The following is an 8,922-nucleotide window of genomic DNA, read 5'->3' as shown; positions in this document are numbered from 1 at the left end:
TTCATGCAAACTGTTGAAAACGATTTTTTTCAGTTATTGTGCGACATGTTGACAACATACAAACAACGGTATACAACTTCCCATAAACTGGCTTAAAAAGTTCGACTTATTTTATGTACTTGTCGACTATCAGTTGTCCTGTCAGAAATTCACATTTTTTTTAAGGTACATGTACTTTAACAGATCCTTTGGGGGAAAATATTCTTTAAACATATAAGAAGGTTTGCAAACACAAAAGATAGGTTTAGTCGCTTAGATTCCGATTTTGATTTCATCTATAAACAACGAACAAGTGGTTACATTTATGTTTTTTTTGCTGGATATTGATAACATATTTTCCAACATCTTGTGTGTCTGTCACTTTTTAATCTTGGCACTAAATAATAGAATTTACATTCAATTTGAACATTTCTATCGAATTAAAGGCGGGGGGCGGGCAATGACTGAAAAGGGGTAGCTTATGTCATGCTTCAAGGATTTCGTATTAAAGCAAACATTATTTTCTTTGAAAAGAGTATAGGCTTCGGCCACATACCCCCAACTCTTGAATCCGCTTCTAGATTTTTTATTTGTGTCATTTGAAGAGACGAAGATCCCATGATATTGAAGAAATACAATCATGACTGTTAAACAATTATGTTACATAACATCTATTTATAAGATTTTACATTGTTACGTAGGGAATTTCCTTCTATATTTAGAAGCGGTTTAACCTTGACTTGTGTAAAATAAAAATAAATTCAAGGTACTGGCTACCTGACTGGTATGATATTTCGAACCCCATTCCCTTAAACTTTTTTGGCGATATCTATTAAAACCTAAATTCAATAAAACGCTGCACCATGAGCGTATGAAACACCCGTCGCTATGTTTTAATAGAGTTCCAAACCTTCCTCATATTAAAAGTTATCTGAAATAACAAATTAAAAGGATGTTATTTTAATAGACATAGACTAGTTATCATAGTTACAGTCAAAACTGCTGTAAAACTTGTGAGTTGTTCTCCAAAAATGTTTATAAACCCTGCGTTTTTATGATTTGTAATTCAACAACTCGGAAACGTAAATCCGAAAAGGAATAACATTCAAAAGGGAGCTAAATAGATATTAACAATTTACCAAAAAATCATGCAAACTAGTTTAAATGTTTTTTTTTTAGTTTTTGTGCGACATGTTGACAACACACAGACAATTGTATACCGACCAACTTCCCATAAACTGGTGTAAAACAGTGTGACTTATTTTATTTACTAGTCGAGGACCAGTTGTGCTGTCAGAAATTCACAGTGTTTTAAAATACATGTACTTTCAACTGATCCTTTTTGGGGAAATATTTTTTTAACATATAAGAAGGTTTGTAAAAACCAAAGTTAGGTGTAGTCGATTAGATTCCGATTTTGATTTTACCTATAAACAGCAAAAAAGTGGTTACATATATGCCAATTTTTGCTGGATATTGATTACATATTTTCCAAATATCCTGAGTGTCTGTCACTTTTGAACCTTGGCATTGAATGATAGAATTTAAATTCAATTTGAACATTTCTATCAAATTAAAAGCGGGAGTGTGCAATGACTGAAAAAGGGGTAGCTCCTGTCAAGCTTCGGGGATTTCGTAGTAAAGCAAACAAAATTTTCTCCAAAAAGAGGGTGATTCGACCACATACCCCCAACTCTTGATTCCGCCTCAAGGTTTTGGATTTTTGTCACTTGAAGAGACGCAGATCCCGTTATATTGAAAATTTAAAAAAAAATTTTTTTAAAGAAATTGTTTCTTCAAAAGCAGGGTTAAATATATTGTCTCTTCATGAACAGTTAATTTTCTAAAATTGAAAACGTCATAAAAACAATTACATGTCCCAACACATTAAAGTTTTATTACAATGCTTATTTACCCTTACCTTTGATTACATGTACATGTATATTGAAGAAATACAATTATGACTATTAAACAAATATGTAACATAACATCAATTTATAAGATTATATATTGTTAAGGGGAATTTCTTTCTATATTTAGAAGCGATTTAACCTTGACTTGTGTTTGTTTATGTTTATCTTTTTATTCATTAAACTTGGCTTAAGCCAAATAAAAAAACATCAAGGTACTGACAACTTAACTGGTATGATATTTTGAATCCCATTCCAATAAACTTTTTATGCGATTTCTAATTAAAACCTAAATTTAATAAAACGCTGCACCATGAACGTATGAAACATCCAAGGGAGCTAAAAAGATATATATACAATTCACCAAAGATTCATGCAAAATTGTTTAAAGGTTTTTTTAGTGTGACCTATTTTATTTACTTGTCGAGTACCAGTTGTCCTGTCAGAACTTCACAGTTTTCTTAGGTACATGTACTTAAACATATCCTTTTTGGGGAAATATTTTTTAAACATATAAGAAGGTTTGCAAAAACAAAAGTTAGATTTAGTCGCTTAGATTCCGATTTTTGGTTAACCTATAAACAACGAAAAAGTGTTTACATTTATGCCAATTTTTGCTGGATACTCATTTCATATTTTCCAATATCCTGAGTGTCTGTCACTTTTGAATCTTGGCACTAAATAATAGAATTTACATTAAATTTGAACATTTCTATCAAATAACAAGCGGGGGCGGGTAACGACTGAAAAAATGGATAGCTCCTGTCATGCTTTTGGGATTTCGTATTAAAGCAAACAAAATTTTCCTCGGGCACACACTCCCAACCCTTAAATCCGCCTCTAGGTGTAATACCACCAAATCATGGTACGTCACATCCGGTTGCATACGAAAGTAGGCCTAAAAAAATATTCCCTTGAATTTGACAGTTGTAGAAAATTAACCCTGCATTTCAATGCACTTAAATTTTTATGAGTCGTAAATATGTATGTTGTGTGTCTGAAAGCATCATTCTTTTTTTATTTGATGGTCTTATAAAATATTTTGGAACGTTACGGTTACATAGTTACCAAAGCAGGTAACCAGTAAATAACAGTGTAAAAATTGGGTTGTCTACACTCGGCGGTGGTTACTTTCTTATATGCAATGAAATGTAGTGTGAAATTTTCACTGTATCACTGGAAAGGATTGAACTTTACACATGCAAAGTATTTCTTTGGTTGAAATAAAGGTAAATACTGTACGATTTTTTTAAAAGTGCCAATTTAACAAAGACTAATAGGGAAAAATCAATGGTGGTATTACACCTATTTAGGGAAACTAAATGTGCACTCGTGACCCTATTGTACTTTCATTTTTAAAAGTTATTAATAAACCAGTTCATACATTGTAAACATGGACTATTCGGAATGGATTTAGACACAGAAAGTACGTTTGAGGTAAAATTGCATTGAAATGGGGGTTTACGGGTGTTTTCTTAGTCAAATGGGTGGACAGACGAAGCTGTATTTAGATTACTGTGTTATATTTTAAATTACCCTTACAGTTTTTGTTTTGTTTATACAACATGTGAATTTTTTATTTCAGTGTTAACCATGTTCTGAAGAGCATTCTGTTGAAAAATCTTATATGTGAATTGGTCTGCAGATGACACTTCAGCATTAAAGTATGTATCAACTATCATCATGTTTTTTTTTTGTTTTGGCCGCAAAAGTTTACAATTTGCCATTGTGCCGTCTACATTTTGCACAGACAATAACTCATCTAAACACTTATTTGTCCTGGATTTATAAACATCAGAATCCAGTCTCACATACTTAAACTTTATAATTCTTACCAATTTTTTTTTGTACCAGCATTCCAAGGGACATAACCCTTTTTAAAAACATTTTGAGGTATTTTTTTATTACTCTTTCTCCCCATTTTCTAATGTAAAATACAAGAAAGTGGACTTTTTGTGTAAATCTATTAGAAATATATTGTTATGAGTAAATAAAAAGACTTTGATACCAGTAGCAATAAATGATTGACTGAAAGGGAACCGTTATTTCTCACACTAGGGGAACAGACCAAAAACTCAAGTTACACATAAGGGCTTATAGAAACTTCCGTGTAGACTGTTAACATTTATAGAGACAGTTCTTTCAGCTAAAACACTTAAATCATTGATTTAACATTACATTTATTTCAGTTTTGTGGGAAAATAATCACATTTTTTTTATTTTTAGACAAAAGATATCAAGTTTTGATGAAAAAGGAAGGAAGGAGGAAAAATGGACCAAAACAGACCAAAACAGACCTTCAAATGAACTCTAAAAGGTGCAATAAAATTGTTTATCATCTTATAGTTGTCTTTTGTATTCTATTTAATTGTTTGAATGCATATATCATGAGTTTATGATCAGATATTAGTCAACACTGCATTTTATAATGATACACTGAAATTAGGATTTTTCGAAGAAATTGGACTGAAATTGCCGTAGGATATGGCCTTACATTATAGTGATTTTCTCTGAAACTATAGTTCTGACTGAGACAAAACTTGACAGTTATGCTTGAAATAACTTGCAATTGGAGGGGAAAAAATTGCATTAAGTTTATTTGACATTTAGGTGTTCTTTAGGGAAACTAAATGTGCACTCGTGACCCTATTGTACTTTCATTTTTAAAAGTTATTAATAAACCAGTTCATACATTGTAAACATGGACTATTCGGAATGGATTTAGACACAGAAAGTACGTTTGAGGTAAAATTGCATTGAAATGGGGGTTTACGGGTAATTTCTTAGTCAAATGGGTGGACAGACGAAGCTGTATTTAGATTACTGTGTTATATTTTAAATTACCCTTACAGTTTTTGTTTTGTTTATACAACATGTGAATTTTTTATTTCAGTGTTAACCATGTTCTGAAGAGCATTCTGTTGAAAAATCTTATATGTGAATTGGTCTGCAGATGACACTTCAGCATTAAAGTATGTATCAACTATCATCATGTTTTTTTTTTGTTTTGGCCGCAAAAGTTTACAATTTGCCATTGTGCCGTCTACATTTTGCACAGACAATAACTCATCTAAACACTTATTTGTCCTGGATTTATAAACATCATAATCCAGTCTCACATACTTAAACTTTATAATTCTTACCAATTATTTTTTGTACCAGCATTCCAAGGGACATAACCCTTTTTAAAAACATTTTGAGGTATTTTTTTATTACTCTTTCTCCCCATTTTCTAATGTAAAATACAAGAAAGTGGACTTTTTGTGTAAATCTATTAGAAATATACTGTTATGAGTAAATAAAAAGACTTTGATACTAGTAGCAATAAATGATTGACTGAAAGGGAACCGTTATTTCTCACACTAGGGGAACAGACCAAAAACTCAAGTTACACATAAGGGCTTATAGAAACTTCCGTGTAGACTGTTAACATTTATAGAGACAGTTCTTTCAGCTAAAACACTTAAATCATTGATTTAACATTACATTTATTTCATTTTTGTGGGAAAATAATCACATTTTTTTTTATTTTTTAGACAAAAGATATCAAGTTTTGATGAAAAAGGAAGGAAGGAGGAAAAATGGACCAAAACAGACCAAAACAGACCTTCAAATGAACTCTAAAAGGTGCAATAAAATTGTTTATCATCTTAAAGTTGTCTTTTGTATTCTATTTAATTGTTTGAATGCATATATCATGAGTTTATGATCAGATATATGTCAACACTGCATTTTATAATGATACACTGAAATTAGGATTTTTCGAAGAAATTGGACTGAAATTGCCGTAGGATATGGCCTTACTCTATAGTGATTTTCCCTGAAACTATAGTTCTGACTGAGACAAAACTTGACAGTTATGCTTGAAATAACTTGCAATTGGAGGGGAAAAAATTGCATTAAGTTTATTTGACATTTATGTGTTCTTTAGGTGTAATACCACCAAATCATGGTACGTCACATCCGGTTGCATACGAAAGTAGGCCTAAAAAAATATTCCAATGAATTTGACAGTTGTAGAAAATTAACCCTACATTTCAATGCACTTAAATTTTTATGAGTCGTAAATGTGTATGTTGGGTGTCTGAAAGCATCATTCCTTTTTTATTTGATGGTCTTATAAAATATTTTGGAGCGTTACGGTTACATAGTTACCAAAGCAGGTAACCAGTAAATAACAGTGTAAAAATTGGGTTGTCTACCCCCGGCGGTGGTTACTTTCTTATATGCAATGAAATGTAGTGTGAAATTTTCACTGTATCACTGGAAAGGATTGAACTTTACACATGCAAAGTATTTCTTTGGTTGAAATAAAGGTAAATACTGTACGATTTTTTTAAAAGTGCCAATTTAACAAAGACTAATAGGGAAAAATCAATGGTGGTATTAAACCTCTAGATTTCGGATTTGTGTCACTTGAAGAGAAGCAGATCCCGTAATATTAAAAATTTAAAAACAAATCTTTTTAAAGAAATTGTTTCTTCAAAAGCAGGGTTAAATATATTGTCTTTTCATAAACAGTTAGTTTTCTTAAATCGAAAACGGCATAAAACAATTACATGCCCTGATATCTAATTTTGCTTGTTTCACCATGTCATCCTTATTGTTTCTGAGGTAGTAGTTGAAGTTTTGAAATGATCCTGTACAAATCAATGCTGTTAAAACTCTTTTAAACTCCAAGCCATTTGCGTAAGTGTCTGTTGAACATTCGCTTTAAACTTTTAACTTTGGTAAGAGGCACTTGAACAAAAGGTTTTAAAAGAGCTGAGAGATGTCCACAAGGAAAGAATACAAATGCTGAGGAAAGCAGAGTACCTTTGAAAGAACCGAAAGGAAAGAGCAAGAAAGATATGAAAATTTACAGCTTATCCATTTGGCTTTGTAAAGAAGCTTCTCCGGTTAGCTATAGATTTCCCAAAAGAAGAGGTCAAACATTATTTTAGAGATACTTACAGTAATCCAGACAGACAAAGAATGATTGGCGACCAATACATATTGATTAATCAAGATGTGCCAACAATAGAGTTTGATGCCAGAACCCAAACTTCATGAAATGATGTCAACTGTTGAAGAAAAAAAATCAAAAGAAGAACATATTTTTGTGTGCAAATATTTTTGACAATGTATGGTTTGTTTAAAAGTCTATGCACACATCTAATAAACTCATCATAGATACTGGGATTAAAATTTTATATTTACAACAGACGCGCGTTTCGTCTACAAAAGACTCTTCAGTGACGCTGGAATAAAAAATGTATAAACAGCCAAATAAAGTAGAAAATTGAAGAGCATTGAGGACCAAAAATTCCTAAATGTTTTGCCAAATACAGCTAAGGTAATCTATTCCTGAAGTAGTTAAAGTAAAGCCTTAGATTTTCAAAAAATCAAAATTAATTAACAGTTAATTTATAATTATGAACATATCAAAGATAACTCAAGTCAACACAGAAATGCTGACTACTGGGCTGGTGATAATTGAGTCAGATATCTTTATTTTTATGATAAAACTTAAATATAAATGGTTTTTTTTGTTTTCTTTTTTGTTTTCGATTTGTTTTGTTTCTAATTTTGACTGAGGCTTATGGTTTAGTCCTATTACAAAGGACTTCGCATTATTATTCAACATTAACATTTTTATACTTATATTTACATTTTTTCATTTTATTGAATGCGAACATTGATAGTGAAAAAAATAAAAGTAGTGAAAGAAAGTATTAAAGGTCATATGTTATAGGACTAGCTTATGGTTATATCCATAGTATATACATGATTATAATATCTTCTTCTGGTTTTTGTTATACCGATTATTTGATTACCATACTAAATATTTCATGATAATTAGATAATCTAGGACTGTACTGTTGATTATTTAATTATCTTGTTTTAAAATGATTAATGATTACGTGATTAAATTTGCAAAACATTTGTGATTATGTGATTACTAGAACACTTCCATGAGACAAAACCTGAAAAAGTTTATCTTCAATCATTGCATCTGTTTTATGATTATATGCTATTTATCTATTCCATTCTATTTTATAGTTGCCAGTTTAACTTTTTATTTTCTAATTGGGGTGAAATATCATTACCTGTATGCTCATATATATTTAAGACGATGTTCCACACGACCATCATGACCTGAGGTTTAGTATTTGATTTGATTTCTTTTGAGACATGCATTTAGAGTGCCGTCGTCTTTTTTGAGCAATCAGAAATCTTTGGCCTATTTTTTTTTAATAAAACAACCAAAATGAAATCAGTTAAACACATTTATATGCCTATACGGCGTTATTTTCATTCAGGACGATAGATCTTTCTTTTGAAGAATCAACCTGGACGATACCAAGTTTCAATGAAATTGGCTTCAATGCATAAAATATTGACCTGTGTTTGGTTATTATTTTCCCTGATAAAAATTCAAACTATAATGTACTTTTACATGTAATTCATTTAATTGCTAAATGGGGGTTTACTTTTTAACTTTGTTAGATTTAAAGCAGAAACAATCATTAATGCTTCATGACACGGGTTATGTTCTTCTCATATATTTTATGATAGTATGATACTAAACCCCTAACGGGAGGGATTGTGCCTGATATGCATATGATGTAGACATAATCTTTCAATCAGTTTAATTGAGGTCTTGAGCTGGCATATCAGTTAACTGCCAGTAGTCATTTGTTATTTATGTATTATTGTCATTTTGTTTAATTTTTTTTTGTTACATCTTCTGACATCGGACTCGGGCTTCTGTTGAACTGAATTTTAATGTGCGTAGTGTTATGCGTTTACTTTTCTACATTGGCTAGAGGTATTTTGCGCCTGTCCCAAGTCAGGCGCCTCTGGCCTTTGTTAGACTTGTATGCTTTTTAATTTTAGTTTCTTGTGTATAATTCGGTGTTTAGTATGACGTCCATTATCACTGAACTAGTATACCTATTTTTAAGGTGCCAGCTGAAGGACGCCTCCGGATGCGGGAGTTTCTCGGTACATTAAAGATCCATTGGTGGCCTTCGGCTGTTGTTTGCTCTAC

At 31.4% G+C, this 8,922-nt stretch overlaps 1 long non-coding RNA gene across 3 annotated transcripts; it reads left to right on the top strand.

Annotated features, from left to right (window-relative positions):
- The first annotated feature begins 2,969 nt into the window (after positions 1–2,969).
- Positions 2,970–5,544, top strand: LOC143080501 (uncharacterized). 3 transcript variants are annotated; one of them, XR_012979729.1, is made up of 5 exons: positions 2,970–3,118; positions 3,475–3,553; positions 4,116–4,206; positions 4,783–4,861; positions 5,426–5,544. It is a non-coding gene; the product is annotated as an uncharacterized LOC143080501 (long non-coding RNA). The 3 variants fall into 3 exon arrangements; XR_012979731.1 differs by lacking the exon at positions 2,970–3,118 and adding an exon at positions 3,145–3,315; XR_012979730.1 differs by lacking the exon at positions 2,970–3,118 and adding an exon at positions 3,145–3,326.
- Positions 5,545–8,922: the final 3,378 nt, after the last annotated feature.

The sequence above is a fragment of the Mytilus galloprovincialis genome, chromosome 6, assembly GCF_965363235.1.
Source record: "Mytilus galloprovincialis chromosome 6, xbMytGall1.hap1.1, whole genome shotgun sequence".
Lineage (NCBI taxonomy): Eukaryota > Metazoa > Mollusca > Bivalvia > Mytilida > Mytilidae > Mytilus > Mytilus galloprovincialis.
This window is presented reverse-complemented; position numbering and strand designations above follow the sequence as displayed.